Source organism: Megalopta genalis, chromosome 11 (genome assembly GCF_051020955.1).
Source record: "Megalopta genalis isolate 19385.01 chromosome 11, iyMegGena1_principal, whole genome shotgun sequence".
In the NCBI taxonomy this organism is placed as follows: Eukaryota; Metazoa; Arthropoda; class Insecta; order Hymenoptera; family Halictidae; genus Megalopta; species Megalopta genalis.
The window spans coordinates 7961932-7983993 of NC_135023.1; positions in this window are offsets into that span (position 1 = coordinate 7961932).

Genomic DNA, 22062 nt, shown 5'->3' on the forward strand with positions numbered 1-22062 from the left:
GATTTCACCGTGATTGCGCTCATACCTCGGCCCACCCCCATCCGTTTCACCCCGAATATTTTTCCGCCCCCAACTCTCTCGGCCGACGAGGAACAGCCCCAATTACCCTGTTACGTTGCTCCGTTATTTAGCGCGCTTCTTTTCCCTGTTTGCACTCATTCGTCGCGTCGTAATTGGCACGTTTCTCCGTTTCGAACGTATCTTTCCGGGGTTTCAACCCTTTTGGAAACGATAGACTTATCTAAAAAGTTTTGGGAATATTTTCCATAGGAAACTTTATTATTTGTCGCAGGTTAAAATTATGAGAATATTGGCGTTACGTTCTGATTCTTTATTACGCAAGGGTGCTCTGGGACACCTTTATTTAGGGCAATATAATAAGAATACTGAACGACCTGTCTAATTCTAGTTTGGAACATCTGAATGATCGGTTGTTTTACTATAAAATTGCATAATGTCGACGAGATTCTTCTACGTTTGCTTGCTTTGTTCTTAATCCCTTTCGAAAGTGCATTCTGCTCGAATAATCGATCGATCGCATTTAATGGGACAGACGTGTTCACGAATGGGACACTGTAATAAAATAAAATAACATTCGTATTAATCTCATGAATACTGTATTTTTAACTAGGTATAATAGCAAATATTAGTCTTGAATCATTGTACATAATTCTTTACGTCCTTGGATCGATATCATATTTTAATATTTGATGACAAGAACTGATCCTGTCAATGAAATAAAATTGAAAAAAATTAACTTATGGCTAATCAAATCACTCGTATGAGATTCTCCTACATTTGCTTGCTTTGTTCTGAATCTCTTTCGAAAGTGCATTCTGCTCGAATAATCGATCGATCGCGTTTAATGGGACAGACGTGTTCACGAATGGGACACTGTAATAAAATAAAATAATATTCGTATTAATCTCATGAATACTGTATTTTTAACTAATACTAGTCCTGAAATAAAGCTGAAAAAAATTAACTTATGGCGAATCAAATCACTGCTAATGTCCCATTCGATGCGTGTCCCGCTCATGCTACTTCCCCCCCGCATAATCGAATCGTGTGTTCGCAACTTCCGGAATGTGATGCACACTCCTAACGTAATCGCTGCGTCGGCATTCGCTCCGAAAGCAGCGATTAGCTAATTCGTGAAATATTCCCGGCGAACGAATCGCAGATTTCCAGAGATAACGCCGTAAAAACATAGTCTCGAACGCGTTTCGCTGATCCTCCAAGTCAGCGAAGATGCCAAATGTTCGGGAAAATAGTTCTAAATTACCCTTTCGAATAAATTGTTAAGGACGGGTTGGTTTCCGGAATAATGTGGCGAGACGCGGAGTTGCAATTTCCGTCGTTGGAAAAGCCGGCGGAACGGAGGGAAAAATAAAAGTTTGTTTGCACACAAAGCTCCGTTCCCGAGAAAGTTAAGTCGGAATTTCGGCAGCGCGCGCGCGCGCGCGTCCTACTAAATAGGGCTTGGCTAATGCGTCTGTTCATTACTTACCGTTTCCACTTACAGTAAGCACGAATGCATGTTTGTCGGATAAATGTTCAGCCTGCATTTTCTCCGATGCGAAGCTACGGGGCCATTAACTTTTCTTATTCCGCATTTATTTTCCACTCCGCCGACGCACGTTTCCAGTCTCGCCGCGATCTCAGCGAAGTTTATCGCGCTCGCGAGCGACGTTAAACGTTGTTGAACGATTGGACGAACTTTTTAGAACGCAGAATTATCTTCTACGAGGGCAGATTTGGCGATTTTTCCTATCGGAGACTGTTAAAAAATATTCATTCTGAACTCTGTGATTTCGCTTGGACCACGCAGTATTGGCTAAAAATATCGACGTGGGCCAAAGTTATGGCAGCTCTCGCTTTCGGAAAATTACTGCAAATCCGAAGGGAAAATCTGTACATAAAAATCAGTGTGCAATCGTTGGATAACGACGAGTTAAATATTTAACGATAAAGCCATTCGAAGAGACAGAAAGCATTGTCTTATCATCTCGAAACACTGAAATCGTTAAGAAAAGAATAATAAATATCTGCGTATAATTAGCGTACAATAAACGTGGATAATTTTTGTCTCAGTTCCAAAATTCGTAATAATATATTGAAAAATTAAATCGTGCTAACAAGATGTTCGAAAACCGCGAAATAATTCAAACACCATGCGTTACGTTCATTTTAAACTCGGCAGTTTCGGTTTCGTTAATTCGATTATTTCGATGTGTCTCCGGGATTTTTGCGGCAGATTTTCATTAGCATGTTGAAGCAGTAAATAATCCGATTTCCAGGCAGACGTACCTGCGCACCTGCGAAATTAATCGCGGCCTGTGTGTGTGCGTGTACGTATGTGTACAGTTGTAGCGGTCATTCGTTGCGATGCCACCGAAAAAGGGGGTTTCTTTGAGGTGGGTCGGTTCTTTGCGCGGCCGCGGCAGCGGTTGTTGGAAGTACGAGATTAATAGACGAACAAATTAGCGCAAAGTTCGAGCATCGGCCCCGCGTGCACCCGCGCCACTAATCCCGTGCATTAAAAGTTAACGTCGGGCTGGCTGGCTGGCTGGCTGGCTGGCGGCGCGGCCTGTGTGTGTCCTCCTGGCATTAGATTTCTGAGTTTCCCCAGTCGAGTTAGGGCAACACCAGATCTGCGTTTCAACTGGAAACTACGTTAGGGACAGATTCGAACCGATCCCCCTGGCCGCCGCGGCGATCCGGTGTGTATCTATGTGACCGGCTGCAGCCGGACACCCTTTGGCGTCGGAAGTGCCGGCCAACTCGAGGAAACCCGCCGAAAAATTCACCTCCGCCTTCCGCGGGCCGCAATTTCAACCTGACTCGGCAGCCCGGCTATCGTTTTCGCAAATTTTTAAACAATCGGTTTAGGAAAATCCGATTCGAACCTGTCCAGACGTCCTTTGCATTGAAAGAATCGATGTACAGATTTTTGCATTAAAATTGATTGCTTTCGTAGATCACGTTCGCCTACTTGCGAATCAAAGTCGTCTTTCGAGATATAAAATTCGTTTATTTGTAATAATATTAGCTTGGCTAAGATTCGTATAAAATGTAAGAATTGGAAGAAATTTTGTGTATGACTGTCGCAGATTAATTGCTTGCAACGAAGCCTGCATTATTTCGTACAGAAGCACGCGAATTCTTATTAGATTTAAAAGTTCAGAGAAAAATTGTATGAATAACTATCGCAGATTAATTACTTCCAGTGAAGCCTGCATTATTTCCTACAGAAGCACGCGAATTTTTATTAAATTTAAAAGTTCAGAGAAAAATTGTATGAATAACCATCGCAGATTAATTACTTGCAGCGAAGCCTGCATTATTTCCTACAGAAGCGCACGAATTTTTATTAGACTTAGAAATTCACAGAAAAGTTGTCTAAATAATTATCGCAGCTTAATTACTTGCAACGAAGTTCGTACCAATTCGTCAACGTGTATGTAAAATCCTATTGCATTCGAAAATCGAATTGAATCTTATAAACAAATATCGAGATAAATTTAGTTGTGAATAGTGGGTGGAATACGATTCGCCGGAAGATAAACAAGACCTGCGAAAGGGTTAATCTGGTGTGCAAAACCTGCGGCATTCTATATTTTTGCGATTACATGCTGCTGACCCGGTCTAGATACAGTCACCGGAGGGGATGGTCTCGCGCAAACTAAGATTGATGGAGTTTGCCCCAGATACGTCCCGCGGTTTTGCAATTTTGAGAGAAATAATGTTTCGAACAATGAATATCGCATCGTTCTTACAATCTCCTGTGGTCCATCGATTTTTCAAACTCGCTGACGTAGTTCGTTGCTAAAAATTGAAATTCGGTCCCACAGAGAATTATTTCTCATAATACATTATATTACGTATTATTTAACACATTATTACGCATTATTTAACACATTATTATCTATTATTTAATACATTATTATGTATTACTTATTTATATTTTTATATTATTATTATTCATATTATTATATAATACATTTCCCTTGCCCCTCAAGCTTGTATCAATCGTTAAGATCTCTTGAATTAAAATTATATTCATTGACGCTAGATTTTTACGGAGCACTGAAAGCAGCTGCTTTATATTAATTTATAAAATTAACAATAAGACATTTATCTTGATTCTGAACGAGCGTTGTTGTAACATTTTCCGCAAGTAACGCGTCCATTGAATAAATAACTAGTAAAAGTACCTTTACGATCCGAGCAATCGTAAATTAAAAAATCAGTGCCCCGTAATTTGAACGGATCTGTAAACCCACCCTCAAAAAATATATATAAACTATCGCTCGTCAGCATTAAAAATCAAATCAATTGTTCATCGATCGGTATCGGCAATCCTTCTCGTCAACGAAAGAATATCATGGTCGTGCCAACAGGTCAGTCCACCGGCAGCAATTTCATATTTACCTAAACCCATTGCGCGCGGCTCTTCAAAATAATAAATTGAAGGGGTTGGAACCGTAGCCGGCTGGCTCCGCGATATTAATTCTGCGCGTTATCTAAGGTGGCGGCCGCCATTGTAACCGAGTATCCTAACCCGGCGTTGGATGGTGGATCGTGGGAGGCAGGGTGCGGGCCATGGACGGGGGTGAGTAAGAAACTACCCCCAACATTAATCAACCGTCATCTTTGCCGGAAACCGGGCGCTCTCCTATCGCCTTCCCTCGCGTGTTTTTAGGCCCCTTAATAATTCTCGACCTCGTTGAATCTTTGAGAGCGGCCGAGACTGCGCCGGCCACTCGTCTTTTCGGCTCGCTGCCCGCTCGGTTCCGCCTCGGATCCGCGGCGACCCCAGAGGAATATCGGCGAGAGGGCGTCGGAGCCGATCGGCCGGAGCGGTGTTTGCGATCGCAAACAGCGAGAGTGGCCATCGATGACCTTCGATCGCCCCGTACAACGACCTTGACGTTCGCCAACCGCGGCCCGCGGAGTTGCGCAAGGTCACCGACCTGCCGTTGACCCTCGATCCCGCGGTCGATCCTCCGCGCTCGCCGAGTTTTCTCGGATCAGCGACTGACGACTCGTAAGACGCCCGAATGAAATGCGCGGCGATGCGGGGCGATGCGAATAAATGCATTATTTTGTGCATTCAGGGAATAAATGGTTACGTCAAATTACAACCGCAGAAAAGTTTTGAAGAATTTCAAGATAATTTGACATAGTAAAGAAATCTATTCTAAACGCCATTTCTTTTTTTTTAATGAGTAAATAATGATAAGTAAATAAACAGTAACTAGTAAAAGATAATCAATAAATCCTTTTTCTTTTTGTTAATTCTAAGACGATTCTTATTCTTCATAAAACTCCGCAATCTGGTTTCCGAAGTAATTACTCCGTTTATGTAATTATCGAGACACTTTTCAAAGGGAAGTGCAAGGGGTTGACCTCGCGATCGAAGCGCAAATGGCGCTCCACCCTTACACATAGTTGTTCTACCCATAAGTATGTCGCTGCATAAGCTGTTTACTGTTCCAATTTTCGTAAAACATTTTCCGTGGGCGAACTGTAGTAAATTCTCCCTAATTGACGCTCAGCTTAAAAAAAGAAACTGGTTAATTTGTTTAGCTTGTTTTTATAGTTATCGATTGTCAACAACTATAAAAGCATCTCCTCTTCCCAAACCGTCCATTTTCGTGTACAATCCGAGCGTCAATTACGGAGAATTTATAATTAAAAACTGGACAATTTGTTTCGCTTGTTTTTATCCTTATCGATTGTCAACAACTATAAAAGCATCTCCTCTTGCCCAATCGTCCATTTTCGCGTACAATCCGATCGTCAATTATAGAGAATTTACCCTTTTATCTTCGTATACGTTCAAAATTTCATCCCTCGAACCAACAAGCACCGCGTGAAATCCAGACCGCGGATCGACGATCGCGATCGCGAAACATTCTTCGCGTAATCGATGCTCGCGTATCTGAAAGTATGCGCGCGTACCCCCGCGCCGTCTCTTAATTAAGCGATCTTCCAGGTGGCGATGCGTGTCTGCACGGTACATCCCTCAGCCGGGACTCATCAGGAAACCGCGAGCTAACCCCCGTCGCTTTGCCGGCGAACGGAGTCGGGAAGGAGAGAAGGCTGCAAGGGGGGCAGAAGGCCGTCAGCGGAGGAAATCGATCCTCGATCACGGGCAGGGACACGTCGATCATCCGGAGCAGGCAGCCAACCGGCGGAAGAGCCGGCGAAGGCGCACGGTACGATACGGACAAGGAAACAAGAGGAAGTAAGAGATGGTTTGAATAATGACTCGGTTGGCACGTCGGGGTGGGTAGGGGAGGCTTGCCAGTCGAGCGCGCCATCTTGCCTCGGCTCTCTACTTATAATTATTGATGTGGCCCGAACTTTATATAAACTCGAAACTCGTCTCCCTCGCACCGTCGGTTCGCCACCACCACCGGCACCGGCACCGGCACCGGCACCGGCGCGCACCACCACCACTACCACCACCACCACCACCACCACCACGACGAACCCAGGCACCAGCATCACCAGCCTGGAACTATCTCCACGTAGAAACCCGCCGCTCGGGCCCCCGTCCTCCCTCCTCCTGCCCCCGTCCGCCGCCTTCTCCGCTGCCACCGTCCCGCCGACACCCACCCCCGGAGCCCCGGCCGGCACCCCCTGGCTCCCCGGGCCTCCTCCTCTTTCGGCTCTCCAACCAGGCGGCAGGAGGAAATTGTTGGAGTTTTCAAAGTCTGACGTGCAGGATATTATGAACGAGGGTATGGCGTCGTCGGAGGAGGCGGTGGTGGAGCAGGAGGAGGAGGAGGAGGAGGTGGCGGCGGGGGCGGCGTGGAAGAGAAGGTGGCGGAGTAGTAACGGGGTGGCGGCTCCGCGAGGAGCGGGGGAGGAGGAGGAGGAGGACAGGGAGGAGGTCGGCGAGGTGGAGTGGCGGTACCCAGGCAAAACTACCCGCCTCGGCTCACTCTTCTGCCTCCAGAACCACCCACCAGCCCATTCGTCTAGCTTAAACTATATTCCGACCTAACCTCTGCATAGGTACCTTCCTTCTACCAACACTTCCCTACCCATTACCTACCATCTGACAGCCGGCCAATACTTGTCCGATGCAACGGCACCCTCCTCCTTCTTCGCCCCGACACGCTCCACCTGCTCTTCTTGCGCCAGCTTTTTACGAGTCCTGATACACACACCTAGCCTGGACACCCTTCGGCTGGATTAGCTGCCGAGATCGGCGGGGCTTTTCCTGTGTCTTCGTTCGTTCGACTTTTCGACAGCTTTTTCGCGGCGTCGAAGTCCCGCGGACTTATCGTCTACGAATCTGCTGGATCTTCTTCGAGCTAGGATCTGGTCGCGTCCAAGCCTTCGGCGTTTTTTGCCGGATAGGGTATATATGATAGATCTAGGTGGATTGCAGGCGGTTTGTCGCCGTTTCGGTGGAGCAGAGTCAACTTGAACTCCTTCGGATCGATGCCGCGAACTAATGGTCCATGGATCTAGCGATCGTCTTCGTCGGACAGCGATTGATTTGGATATTTGTGTCTCGAGTGTGAGAGGCTCTTTGTCACATTTTTGTCACGTTTTTCAGGCATTCGTTAGGTCTGGGAAGATCTTGGACAGTGGTCCTTGTTTCTGATGGAGCTCGCTCGGCTTGGCCTCCTTTCTTAATCAGCGGGATAAAGAGACTAACGAGCTGGACTTTCAGCTTTTACGTGAAATCCGGTGCAGTAAATTCTCCCGAATTTGCCTTGCGAACAAAGATGAACAGTTATAATCGTATAATAATAATAATTATTATTATATGTAATAATAATCGTATCTCCTCTTTCCATATTGTCCATTCTTGTTTCGAAGCTGAAGGAAAATTGGAGAGAATTTATGCAGGGTCTATGGAAGCTTCGATTGGATTCTTCGCCAACTAAAACAGTTAATTGGCGAACAACTTGCCGTTCCCCTCGGTCTTGGATGGGCCTTGCAGCCTCCTTAAATCAGATAATGATCGCGCAGATATTCCGCGAATTGGGAATCAGCGCGCGATCCTCCGTGAAATCTTTCTCTTGCGAAGAGACGAAGACGTTTTTGCCAATTTCTGCGGCGAATTGCGAAGCCTTTGGGATCGCGGGCCGTCGGAACGGGCCCAGGAAAAACCGAGGGGGCCGGTTCCGGCGGCATTGTCGTAGGGTTCGAAGGTTTCACGATCGCGCGAAATTGCAGCAGTCTACTTGGAAAAGTTTCCGACAGCCCATTCGTTGGCCCCGCGACGATAACCGACTCGGTCGCAGCGCGAGCCTGGGAATATAGCCGGAGCACGTGCACGAGTATATTGTAAAGGGAGGTGGTAGGTGACTGCACATATATCTATATAGTGTCTACAGGGGGTAGAAGTATAAGCTTTCCTCTCGCAAATGAGGTAATATATATACAAAAGCTAATACGACCGAAAGTTGCCAACTTGGATGAGTCTCTCCTCCGCCACCTACAAGCTCCTCCGCCTCGGTCTGCGCCACCCTCCCCCTCGCCCAACCACCCCCGCCAGCCTCTGCTGGATCCTCTAAATATTTTAAAGGAGCGCAAGAATTCAGTTTACGAGTCGGTGACGTAATCGTGGGATACATTCCACCATCGTTGCCTGTTAATTGATCGATGCTCCGAAAACTTGATGGCGGATTTTTTTTATTTATACTCCGATGCACTGGCGTAGGCTTAGCTAAAGAGATCGGAGTCCTTTTACGGATTGAGAGCACGAGAGAGCGGCGGGCGAGACTTTTCTGAAATTTGTGAATATTTGTTCTGGATTAGATTGAATACTTTCGATATATTTCGCTTTATTTCGCAATTAAGGGTGGCTGCTTTTCGGGATCGAACAATTTCTCCGAGAATCTGTTAGGTATACATCGATGTGATGGAATCACAAATGTAGGTTCTATCATAATGTTTTCGAGTAGTTACTGTTTAGCTGCATTGTTCAGTCACTTTTGTTTTCTATGCCAGAGGGGTAAATTGTTTTATAAAACGATGATGCTCGCTGGTGAAGATAAAATATACGGTAAATTCTCCCCAATTTTTCTTCAGTTCCTAAACAAAAATTGGCAATTTGGGAAGAGGAGATATACGATTATTGATATATATTATATATTATTCTTATAGTTGCTGAATATTGGTAACTATAACAATCAACTGCAAAGTTCCAATAATCGTATCTCTTCTTTCCAAGTTGCCAATTTTTGTTTAGAAGCTGAAGAAAAATTGGAGAAAATTTACTATACTCTTCCGATATATTTCGCATTAATTCATAGTTAGGGGTGACTGCTGGATCAAGCAATTTCTCCGAGAATTGTTTTCTCTGCCAGAAGGGTAGAAAAGGGTGTTATAAAACAATGATCGATGTTCGAAGCTGGCGAAGATAACATATACATCGTACAAAATAAATGAGCAAATAAAGAACTCGTTTTAGTCGATGGCGCGCCTATTCCATAAGAGGACACGACAAATGCATTCACCGCGATAAATGCAATGAACGCAACTACACACGCTAGTGGCGCTGTCAGCGGAGCTGTTGAAGACATCGAAACGAACGAAGGCCATTATCAGCGGAACGAAAGCCGAGACGAAGCGCGAGCACAATAATTTCACCCGGAAACTCGCGATCTTGCGCGGACTTCGTAAGTCGTAAGTGGAACGACGAGGGTTGACCAACCCCTCCGGAATCGCGACGGCTAATTACTCGCAGAAAATTCGCCGGGAATTCGGCGGTGTAGAAAACGAGAGGACAACTGTGGCAGCGGCGGCTCCTCTCGGTCCGGCGAGGGGACCGCGGGGGGATCGTCGGCGGAGGGTGAAAAAATCACGGCGGAGGATAATTTAACGGGCAATGGAGCAGCTTCCGGCGGACCGGCCCGGCCCGGCCCGCGGACAATATATTCCGCGAAGCCCGGTTAATCCTATCCTTCGGATCTGAATTCGAGGTTTCCGTGGCCGGCCGCTCGGTCCGCGGGCGATCAAAGTGAATTAAATCGCGGAGGGGTCGCGCACCCCCGCGCGCCCGCCCGCCGAAAAGATTGCGAGCTTCGCTGTGGAACGATGGGAATCGTTACGACCGATTGAAATTGCCGCGATCAAGACACACGTCGCAGCTGAGAGAAACGGGGGCGAGAGGGTTAGAGCGAGAGGGGGTTGGAAGGGAGAGAGAGAGAGGTAGGGAACAGGTGAGGGTGGATGCGAAGAGATACGTTCCTGCGCGGGAATTCCTCGTACACGGAATGGCCGCAGTAAAACTGATGCTTGTATTTTATCGGATACGTTAACGGCCCCGTAAATCAGCCCCCTCCCCTTCACCCCCACCCCTCGGCCGTTTCGGGTTTAACGGGTTGCCGGACGACGTAAGACGAAGACGCGCGCGTTTTACGCCGCCTGTCTCCGCGGCAAAATAATTGGGGATAATTGAATGGCCCCGGGCCCGTGCTTCCGTCGGGGCGGTTGCCGTGCGTTGGCCCCCGAAAATTGCGGCCATTTTCCCCGGTGATTGTATTATCCGCGTCCGGCTCGCGCTGTTCCAGATCGTTTGTCCCGCGCGACTGAATTTTTCAATGGGCCGCCCGTTCAACCTTTTTGTACCGCCCGGCGAATTATTCAGTCGACGGCCGTCCGTGAAAACGTAACGAGCTGTCCGGGATATGTTCGTTGTCTGTCAGTTTTATGCCGTAGCACGCGCGAAACGGTGCCGCAACATCGACGGTTCGACTCGCGTGACTTATTTCGTTGTTAACCGGGATTTGTCCCGATGAACAGCATATATTGCCGTGTAAAATTATTTACTGTTGCGCACGTTAATTCTTCCGTTTACTTGCATAAGCGGCTGAATTGCGAGCCTTGTTTTTGCGAGCAAAACATGCGGCGTGGTGAAGGGGTTGCTGAACTATGTCAACGTGAATTAAAAAAGAATGGTAGGATCAACGTAATATCGTAAATTCTCCGTAATTGTCCTTCAGCTTGGAAACGAAAATGGACAGTTTGGAAATAAGAGACACGTTTTTATAATTTTTGATATTCGGGAACTATAAAAACGAGCCGCGAGGCTCGAATAATCGCATATCCTCTTCCCAAACTGTCCACTCTTGTGAACAAGCTGAAGGAAAATTCGGGAGAATTTGCTACAATAATTACGCAAATAACGAGTCAAAATGTCCGAACGAATTTCTCCGTTCGGATAAACGTTGCAACAACAACAGCAAGACGCCTGAATAAATTGTCTCGTAATTATTCCGAGGCATTACACGTCGGAGCCCCGCAGTAGGTTTAATCACCTGCATATTTACCCTGAATCCTCCAGCCGCCATATTGGACACGCTGTACTTGCTCCGAGACCGTAGCGAGCGCATAAAAGACGGCATAAATTTGGATAATTTCAATCGACAGCGAACAATCGACGATTTATAATCGGCGAAGGAACGAGTCGGAAAATTAAGACACGGAGTCGGAGCGAAGCGGGACGGTTAGGGGATGAACCGGTCTATGGACGGAAGGATTTCCGGCGGCCGCAGGCATAGTCTTTCGGTAGGTACCGCGAACAAATCCCCTAGGCCACACAGCCCCTGTACCAGACCGGGATTTTTCACAATCAGCGAAATGGCGGCAGCCAAGTGGAGTTAGATTGAACAAACACGAGCAATCGGTGCGCGCGAGCGATTCGCGAGCTAGGCGGGAACGAAATGGAGAGACGTGGAATATAATCTATCCTGTTTGAGGAGAACTGGCACCGACTGCAAGTTAGAACAAACTCCCAGTGTACTCTGGGAACGTCGTAGCCGGCAACCAATCCACCGGCGTGCCACCCCCGCGCGCCGTCCTCGCCAACCCCCTTGGTCGGTCCTGTGTTCCCTCTTCGTCGGACGAGCAGCATCCTGAAATTGGATAAAATAACATGCCCGCGTCGTGGTCCGTCAGAAAACGGGGGTGTCGCGCGGCCATCTTAATCCCCGGTTGCCCTGGAAAAATACGGTCGGGCCATCCCCTAGGGTTTCCGACTGCTCGGGACGCCAGAAATTCATCGGCGTGTTGCGAAATCGCGATTCCGATGGGATGGTTTCGGTGAATATCGGATATCGAGGGGGGTGGGTAATTTTGAAAAATTATTGGGGAGGTTTTAAATTTTATATTGACAGAGGGAACTACCCCCTCTGGAATCTTTCTGTTAAAATTCTTGGGCAAAGGTGAAGACTGTTCTCAAGATTGTATATTTTCCAAGAGGTGTGTAAGAAAGAAATTAGTGAAATTGAGAAAACTACCCCTTTTTTTATACGATATATATTATTATTATTTATTATTATTATTTAAACCATTACAGGTTTAAGAATTATTAATAGTTCAAGAATATGTATTTGGAAACTTCAGTGTCGAATGAGCCGATCTATTGCGAAGTTATGAAGGAAGTTTCTGAAAACCAGCCCTTGCTGTAGCGAGACGTTAATCAATATTTCTTGTATTCCTCGCTGCGAAATTTCTGTGGGGTGAAATAAATTTTGTAAAGATCTGATTATTTCAGCAAGCAGACGATTCGGTGGGTCTTAATAGATTTCCTAATACTCGCAGGTGAATGGTTGCGGGTTCGCGATGGAAATAGGTTTCGGAAAACCACCCCTCAAAACCGAAAGATAAATGCGTTTGTTTCCGAATGTGGACGTGGACGCTGTAATAATTAAGTTTTGGCAACCCTGCCTGTGGCAACAGCGCGAGTATTGATAGAAATTGTTTCGATCATTTTATTCGATTGTCGTTAGGAAGAATTTGTCCAGACGAGAGAATTAACGTGAAATCGATGCCCGAATTACTTGCAACGATGGTGGATATGGAACTTTGCAATTTGTTACCGAGCCATTTCTCCCCATCTACTTCCCGGAGCCTGACAATTAGATGAAGCAATATCCTGCGACAGTAAATAGAAATAGGATTGCTATAATTAATCCAAACGCACCGGTGGATGGATATTTCCAGCGGAGCCGGCTCTCCTTGAATTCTATAACTGTTCGCCAGATCTAATTTTCACCCCTCAAGAATACCTTAACACTCTAAGAAACGAAGCGTTAATTATACGCCCCTAACAGATTGCAAAATAGACGCCCTCCGAGATGAACGATGCAATTTTAATTTAAGCAAAAAATATACCTTCTGCACATGTTTTTAGTAATATTAAATTATTCTTCGAATAACAATAGAATAATTTAATTGAAAGTAGATATTAAGTATAAGATTAAATTAGGAATAAATATTCAGCGTAAGATCAAGCTACAAATAAAAGTTGTAAAATATGTACCGAATAAAAAACTGCGAAGATCTTCCCGAAAAACCTCCTGCATCCCCTATCCAGATTTAATACCCTCGCGAAAAAAACCAAACGAGTACAAAACGAAAAAAGAGATGATAATTTATCGGGTAGCACGAATAATTTTTTATTTTCAATATTTTAAATTGCTACCTCAAGTTTTCTCAAGATATATGTTTTTTCAACGTTTCACCCCCTTTCCAAAGAAGAACGAAAGAAAGCAAACCACCCTCGGAGTAAATAAAAATAACCGCCAACGAATCCGCCCCTCTCTCAACAACAGCTCCCCAATTCCGGCCGAATTTCTCGCGAAACAAAATCCTCGCTAGCCTAAGAACGATACTTCATCCCCTAGCAGCGGCGACGTAAAAATTGGTCAAACAACGGGCGACGCGCGAGCGAATCTCGTTAGGTAGCCCTCGCGCGATACATCGCCGGGAAATATGAATCTGTGTTCTAGCAGGAAGGTCCGGATAAAAAAGGCGACGGGGAATAATTGGAGGGTAGACCGCGCGGCTCGGCCACGAAAATTTAATAAACTTCGGTATCTTCCACGGCGACGTCCCCTTTTTTCGGCGGTGCGAGCCGGGCTCGAATCAAGAAGGTAGAGACGGCGAAGCCGGTGGCTCATGAATATTCATTTCTTGCCGGTTTCTTACAGGAGGTCGAGCACACGGGGGTGAGCCACGGAACGGAGCAGCCAGGGCCGTACTTTTAAGCACGAGAGTGGGGGTTCTGGATCAATGCCGAGGCCACGCCTCCTTCGTCTTACATCCTGCACCCTCGTCCTCGTCCCGCGCCACCGCGCCTTCCTTTCCTTTCGCTTTTCCAACCCTCTTCGCTGTCTTCATCCTCGTCCTCTCCCACCCCCCTTCCACCACCGCGATGGAAAATCCGGCTCGACGGGGCAAATACCGTCGACCCCCGGGGGAAAAACTCGGACGAGCTAATACCGGTGTCTTTATCCCCGAACCCGTTCTTTTTCATACGAAAAAAATCAACGACCCTCCGCGCTCTCAACCCTCCCCGCCCCGCTGACACGCGTTACATCCGGTCGAGTTACTCAGTGCTTGAGCAAATTGAATGCTCGACCCTCCCGGTAACTCCGTTAACACGATCTTCCGCGAAATAAAAAGTAATCCCTCCGGGGGTTGCGGAACTGGTCCGCCGATTTCAAGGAGACTCGACCCTCGAAAACGCTACCTTTTCGCGTGTTTGGGTCTCTAGGGCGGTGGGAGATGCGTTCCGAAGGCCCAGGCGATGGATAATTTTATTCAAATGACTTTGTAAGAATAGAGAAGGAATACGAGGAGAAACGAAGGGGGTGGTTCATCCCTCTGTTGGAGAATCGATGCATGCCTTTTATTTTATCTTTATTTTGGAGCGCGACTGGTTTACAAAATGTGACCTTTCACCTCAAGCATCAAAGTAATGACAATGGAAGCTGCATTACCACCCTACAAACCCACCCTTATGGTTCGGAAAGTGAGAACTGTATTTCGAGGTAATTTTTCTTTTCAGTTTAGAGTAATCGTAGTTAGAAAATACGGGGAAATAAGAATCGTTTCAGTAAGCATAGTCTTCTGAGTCAAGAAATTACCGAATAGCAAATCAACCCTTAAGAACTCGTTCTTTCCATTCAGAGAAGAACAGCTTTAATTCGAGTTACTGTTTCTTTCTAGGTTAGATCAATTTTAGTTAGAAAACTCGAAGACAGTATTTATTTAAAAATATCGTCTCCTACCAATTCAACCCTTAGAAAGGGATTCGGAAATTCTACCCCGAACATCCGGCGAAAAAATGTTTAAAACAAGGCAACTTGTCTGTCTACTTTGAAATTAAAAATGCATCAAAACGATCCCCAAGAATTCTACAAATAAATGTGTTTATAACGAAGGAATTCTCAGCAGTAAAAAATTCTCAGCAGTGAATTAGTTGTTTAAAATCGTATTCGGCAAAGGAAAGAGATTTCTCTCGGAATATTCGAATGCCCTTTTCCCAGGGCAAGTACTGGGACAAAGGGATTGCCGATGCCCGTCCCGCGTCGTTAAACCTTGAACACCTGACGGGCCAACTCGCTGCACATTCGCCACCCCTAAAGTACTTCATTCCGGCATTTCTCTCGTCGTCTTGTCGTCGCAGCGCGTCTCATCCAAACCCGACGACTTCGTTGGCTCTTAAGTCGGGTCGCGCATCGTCTGCTCCACCGTCGTCTCGCGACATATCGCAGAGCGAAAGGCCCGGGGCTGTTCTTTCCTTCGGAAACCGAGACGCGGCAGCCTCCGGTCTCGTCCAATCACAGCACCGAATACTCCGCGACAGTTCAAATCAAACAGCACGGCTAATTAACGCCTGAACTACGACCTCCCTGCATCCGTCGATCGTGTCGCATTTTTCTCGGGAAGTTCTGAGCGATTTTCGACCCCTCCATTTACTTTGATAAATTATTCCGTCGATTGTTCCGAATTATTCCGAATATTTTAGAAAATATTATAATATTTAGAGAATGAGCTCCAGTTTGTTTTTAAAAAATATGCACGTGAGGTGAACGCGGCGCGTTCTGTTGTAAATTATTTTTACATCGATTGCTGCATTCTGTGAAACATCATGTTCATTTTATTAATTTTTCTGCACAATACCATTGGCAATTATTAAAAGAAAATTAATTAATTCGTATGTTTCACCAGTTTTCAAAATTCTTTTTTTTAGTAATATGTACATTTGGACGAACTGAACTTTTCTTGGTTGTCCAGAATATTAAAAAAGAGTTCAGAATGAAATATAACATTCGCTATGATTAATTTGAACCTTCTAGTTTCAGTAATTAAATTACATTGATTTAGAGGGAATTTTTTGTGCTGGTGTTTTTACACTTAACGCGTTGAAGCACTGTTTGTGTACAGTCTCCGAACATTTACATTTTGTCGAATGTTTATAACGCTTCAACAAATTCCACCCCTATTCAATAAAATCTGAAAATTCGCCCTCGGTACAATTCTCAAACCAGTTCAAGTTTGTCCATAAAAATATGAATCCCCGAGTTTGTTACGAGGTAACAAAGGTCACGAAAACGTCCCGAATTTTTACCGATCCGAATTTTTCCACGCGGAGAACGCTCTCCGAAGATATGCAAGGATAGTCCGGGCGCAGTTCGAGCATACTTTGAGCCAGGTCCGGGGCAAGGTGTCGCCGCACCCTCAGAGCGTTCCTCGGTGGCGTGTCGAGGGTGTTTTGCTCATTGTTGCGAGGCGATCGATCGAGACGCGTTGATTGATAATCGAATGTCGGTCAATCGGTCGGGCGAGGACGTTTGCCGCCTCGAGTGGCGAGCCACTTCCAAATGGAAAATCAATAGGCTGAACGAAGAAGGGGGCACAGACCTACGCATATTCCCAAGGGGTTGGAATCATTGTCCGAAGGAACATTGACGGTCTGATCGAATCACTGGGAAATCACCGTCAACTAAGTACGTCATTTGCGGTAATGGCGGTGGTCGATTGCTGCGACCCGGTGCGTCGAGGGTGCCCGCCGGTCTTCTGGAATCGATCCATCGATCTTCGACCACCCCCGCGCCGTCTTTGAGGAGCCCCTAAATGTTTATGAGACTTCCGTCCGAATTAAGAAGTTTCAAAAATATTCAAACGAGGGTACAGCTGTATGGTAAATCTCTATACGCGACCCTTAAATTTGTATCATCCCCTAGAAACAAATTCTGTTTTAGAATCATTAAATTTTAAAATCTCGACATAACCTCGATTTTACGAAATCTACCGAGAGATATATAGAAAAGGTTTGATATTTTTATCGAAATGTCCTGTCGCGACTTCTGAATTTATTTCGCCCTTAAAAATTGACGCGGTTTATTGACTTTCCACGCGGATTTACGTTTTGAAACTTGCATTTTCGAGAGCTGAAGTATTTCAAGATAGATGTAAAGTTGAATTGCAAGTAATTTTGATCGCCCCTTAGCCACCCCTTTTGGTCACATATCGATGTTAACGGGGTAGTCGGAAAAATATGCTTGGACGGTGATTAACGCGAGAAAGGGGCGGTAAATGGCAAGCTATAGTTAAGGTAGCGGCCATCAGAAGGCAGCACGAACTGTCTCAGCCGAGTTCCGAACCAGCCACCCCTGGAACCCGTTTCCCCGGAGGGTGATCGCGGCGGGTCGCGGCAGTCCGCTTCGTTACCCGCCGAGCGGCCGAGTGCTCCGCGGATAATCTCGCGCGATCACCGGCCAACCGTGACACCGAATCACGGGATCGTTCCATTTCGACCACCGCCACTTCATATAATTACCCGCAGATTCGATGGACGGGCCATTAAACGCCGCCGCCCCGGGCGACGTCCAGTTTTGCCCTGTTAATTTTCGATCAGGAGCGCCTCGAAAAAAATCTCCTTCGAACGAGTTCGAAAAAAAAATATAAAAAAATTGCGACGAATCGGAGAAAAAAGTGAAAAGAAATCCGTTCGCCGGGCGATTCGATATCTTCGGGAATTTTCGATGCGGCGATATCTTTCTCGATTCGATGATAAATTCGAGAACGACGTTGAATGCCGCCACTGTTCCCGACGTCCACGCACGGGGACGACGACGGCCGATCCCGTTCGCAAATGAAATTTTCGCCCTGTCTAAAGTACACAAACGCGTGTCTAGACACCTGAGTGTGTGTCTTCGGCCGCTGGCTCTCCTCTCGCCTCCCACCAGGCGGCATTGTGTAATTTATCAATGTAATTTACGGCCGGAGACAGTGCCGGGGAAATTGAAAAACTTTCGCGGCCAATTCAGGCTGCCGCTAATAATGGGAATCAATTTCACGCCGCGCGAGATAATAGACCGGCCGTGGGACTCGATCGAACCACTTTTTGTCCCTCCATCGGCTCGTATCGGCCGCAATTTTTTCCCTGCCGATCGACGCCGCCCTGCGAAGAACCGCTCTCAATAATGAACGTCTGACCATGCACCGGACTGCACTACTCGCAACCCCTCTCTCTTTCTCTCTCTCTCTTGCTCTCGCTCTCTCTCTCTCTCTTGCAGCTGCACGCACACCGACGCTTTTCTCCGCGTAATTGTGAACGATGCTTCTCTTAATGGAATTTCATGGACGCGCTGAAATATTCTTCATCCGTCCAGTTATCATAAATCAATCGTGCAGCGCAATTATTTGGTTGGACGAGGATCTTTTTATTTTGTTTTTTAGAGAGCGGTAATGATATTATTTTGCAGATGACAATGTAAATATACGGATAAAATGTGTGACACGGTTCTTCTAATGAACGATTATGAATAATCTTATAAAATTGGATTATTTCGCTGTATGTTTTATTCTTTTGGCGATGCGGTGTTCGTTGTTTTGAGAGGAGAATCATTGAAGACAACTTCGAAATTATTAATAGACTGAAGTAAAGCGTATAAAACATATTTTTCCTGCTGAATGGAAGACGATTTTTTACTGTTCAGAGTTAAGGGTGGATTGCTCTGTGAATTATTGTCGGTTTCTTGGCTGCCTCGAAATCTTCTGCTCGTAGAAGTGTTATTTCTTGGTAAAAAACGAATAAACTAAAAGAATAAAATTCTATAATTGATTATAAGATCCTTTTATTTCCTCTAGATCGCAGTGCCTGGTTTCTTTTGAGAAACTATTTTCAAGAAACCCTTTAAAAGCGTCCAGAAGCCCACGAATACAAAGTCAATTCATAAATAATCTATATTTTCTGTAAAACTGACGTCACTCTGGTTACTGTAATACTAGATTTATAGAGCACTACAAGCAGCCGTTTTATATTAATTTACAAAAATAACAATAAGACATTTGCTCTGATTTTTAAGTACGGTAAATTCTCCCTAATTAACGCTCAGCTTGGAAATAAAAATTGACAATTTGGGAAGAAGATGTACGATTAATTTAACCTCGTTGATCATTTTTATTATTAATTTGTCATTTCGATTGTCAACAATTACCGAACAATCGTATCTCCCTTTCCCAAATTGTCCATTTTCGTTTCCAAGCTGAACGCGTAAATTAGGGAGAATTCACTTCATTATAATATTTGACACATATGTTCTCATTTGAACAAATAACTCATAAATGTATCTCTAGAATCTTCACAGAAGAATAATCATAACCTAAAAAATTAGTAACCCATCATTCCGCCGAGTTCCATAAACCAGCCATTAAAAATGCACCTTCCAAAAACCGACATCAATAAAATGCCCCCCTCCCCCGTAGACCGCAAAATCGCCATCTCAAGCCAGCCAGCCAGCCAGCCAGCGTTCCAACGGTGGATCCAATCGCGGCGATTTTCCTCGAGGGCCGTTTCTTCCCGGCTGCGCTTAATATCACGGCCGGGGCTCGGCTCGGCTCGGCTCGGCGAAGATGATCAATAAGAAAGCAACCCCGGCAAGGTAATCCGGCAGATTCGTGGGAGGTAAGACTGGCCCGCACACCGATGCACCGGGAAGTATAACGGGGCCCGGTTGCCTGCGGCAACCCTTAGGAACGTAATTAATATTTATCCCACCCCCGACGGGCCTCTGTGTACGTCGTCGTCGGCGGCAGCGCGGCCCGCCTCACCCCCCTCCGCCCCTCGCCTGACCCCACGAAAATCCCGGCGAGCTCCTTGTAAAATCTAATATCTGAGGAAGCGACGTCGTGCCGGCGTTGCCGGGTAGTTCGGTCTCTTCCTCGTCTTGCCGTCTCGCCCCTTCCGTGCCGGTGCCGGTGCCGCACCCCCCGCGGGGTTCGTCGCGTTCGTTGCAGCGAACGGGAACCGTGGATAGGCGGTTTGGGAACAAGAAAGGAAACGGACGGAACGAAACGTCGGCGGGCCGGAACGCGGGAGCGAGACGGAGAAGAAAGAGCGAGCGAGCGCGCGAGCGAAAGAGAAAACGAGAGAGAGAGAGAGAGAGAGCGTTGCTCCGGATAGGGTAACGCGTGGGAGAAGAGGGCCGAAAAGGGGGGAAAGAACGGCCGGGAACGCGGAGGATCGCGGAAGACCGGGGCGAAAACGGAGAGAGGCGTTCGTCGTCGTCGCGGAGGAACGAGCCGGGAGAAAGAGAGGAAAGACGCGGGAACGAGATGCGCGCGAGGGTACCGAACAAGCTAAACAGAGAGAGAGAGAGAGAGAGAGAGAGAGAGAGAGAGAGAGGGAGAGCGGGAGAGAGCGTTAGAGGACGTTAGAGAGGGAGAGATCGGCGCAGGGCGGAAGAGGAACGCCGGAGAAGGGCGAGACGAGGAGAGAACGGAGAAGAAACCGGGGCGGAAGCGAGAGAAAACGAGCGGCCGCGGCGCGACAGAGGTAGGAAAAGCCGGCGAAGAGGGAGACGAAGGAGCGAGCAGCCGGAGCAGAGGGATGAAGAGAGAGAGGGCGGCAGCGGCACGCTGTTTTCCCGGGTTGCTCCTCGAGGGGCGGCGTCAAGACGCTGCCGGCCCCGCCAATCGGCGCCGCGCCGCTCGATTTTGCGCCGCTGCGATTCGCTGCCGCCGGCTTTCTTAGAGGCGTCGCGACGCCGCCGCGGAAAAATCCGAGGGAAAAAGGCCGGGACACCGGCCGCGCCCGGCACGGCCATTGGCTCCGGCCCGCGCGGTTTTCTTCGGTTTTCGCGCAACCTTTAAGGGGCCACTTCCAATGGCACAATCCGGAACCAGCGCCGCGAAAGGAGAGACCGAGAAATCGATAAGTTTGAAGCACCCGGACCCAGGTCCCTATCTAACGTGGCCTGCCGCCGCGTCCCGGCGTCGTCGTCCTCGTCGTCCTCGTCGTCGTCGTTCTCTTCGCCGTCGACGACGTTCCCCGGCACTCGCGCAGACCCCTCTGTCCTACGGAGCGCGCGCGACGCCGCGACGAGAAAGACGATATTTTACTCGATTACGCAATTACCGGGGTAATCCGGTTTCCACGGCGAATTTATGTGCCCCCCGGCGATCCCGGCCCTTCGTCTACGTTAACCGGCTACTTCCAATTTACCAAAGAAACGAGACTCCGATGGGTCTACGGTTTTCCGTCGGGTTTAAGCTCCGGGAATGCCGTGGCATCCTGGCAACGAGGCTGCGGATGCGCTTGAAAGGGTTCGGTCAGGAGATTTTTGGCGGCTGGGAGAAAAATGGCTGGCGAAATGTATGGGGAAGATGGTAGCGCGAGGTGATGCTTGATTGGGAAAGCGGATCGAACGGGGGGAGGGATGTTTTAATCCTTTGCACTCGGAATTGTTTTAACTGACGCACTGAGACGATTCTTTTAATCTGTGGCATTTCGACTTTTGAGGATTTTTGTTTTGTTTTATAGTATATATAATATTGAGTACATTAACAGCATGCAACATTTATACTGTGGACAATTTATTAACCCTCGATTAGTAAGCCTCGATTATTAATCTTCTGATTGCCGGGATATTTTTACTAAATGCATTTAAATGGTTACCTAATTAGTGAATTTTCAGCAAGTCTATTAAATTAATGATTGTTACACTAGGAGCAACAGGAGGACATAACACGTCTACGCGAAGCGTCTTCAAAATTGTTAAAAAATTCGGAAAAATTGTCGAACGAAGCCGAGAATCTTCATAAACATCCTCTATTCTGCGGTTGCGAAAATGGTCCGCATTCCAAGGGGGGGGGGGGGAGAAGGAGAGGATTAAATTTAGAGAAACTTAATAATGCAAAGATTATTTCGAGAAACGATGCAGCAATTTCTAGCTGCGACTTTCTGCCGTTTCAATCACAGCTTCGTCACTTCTGACGATTTTCTCATAA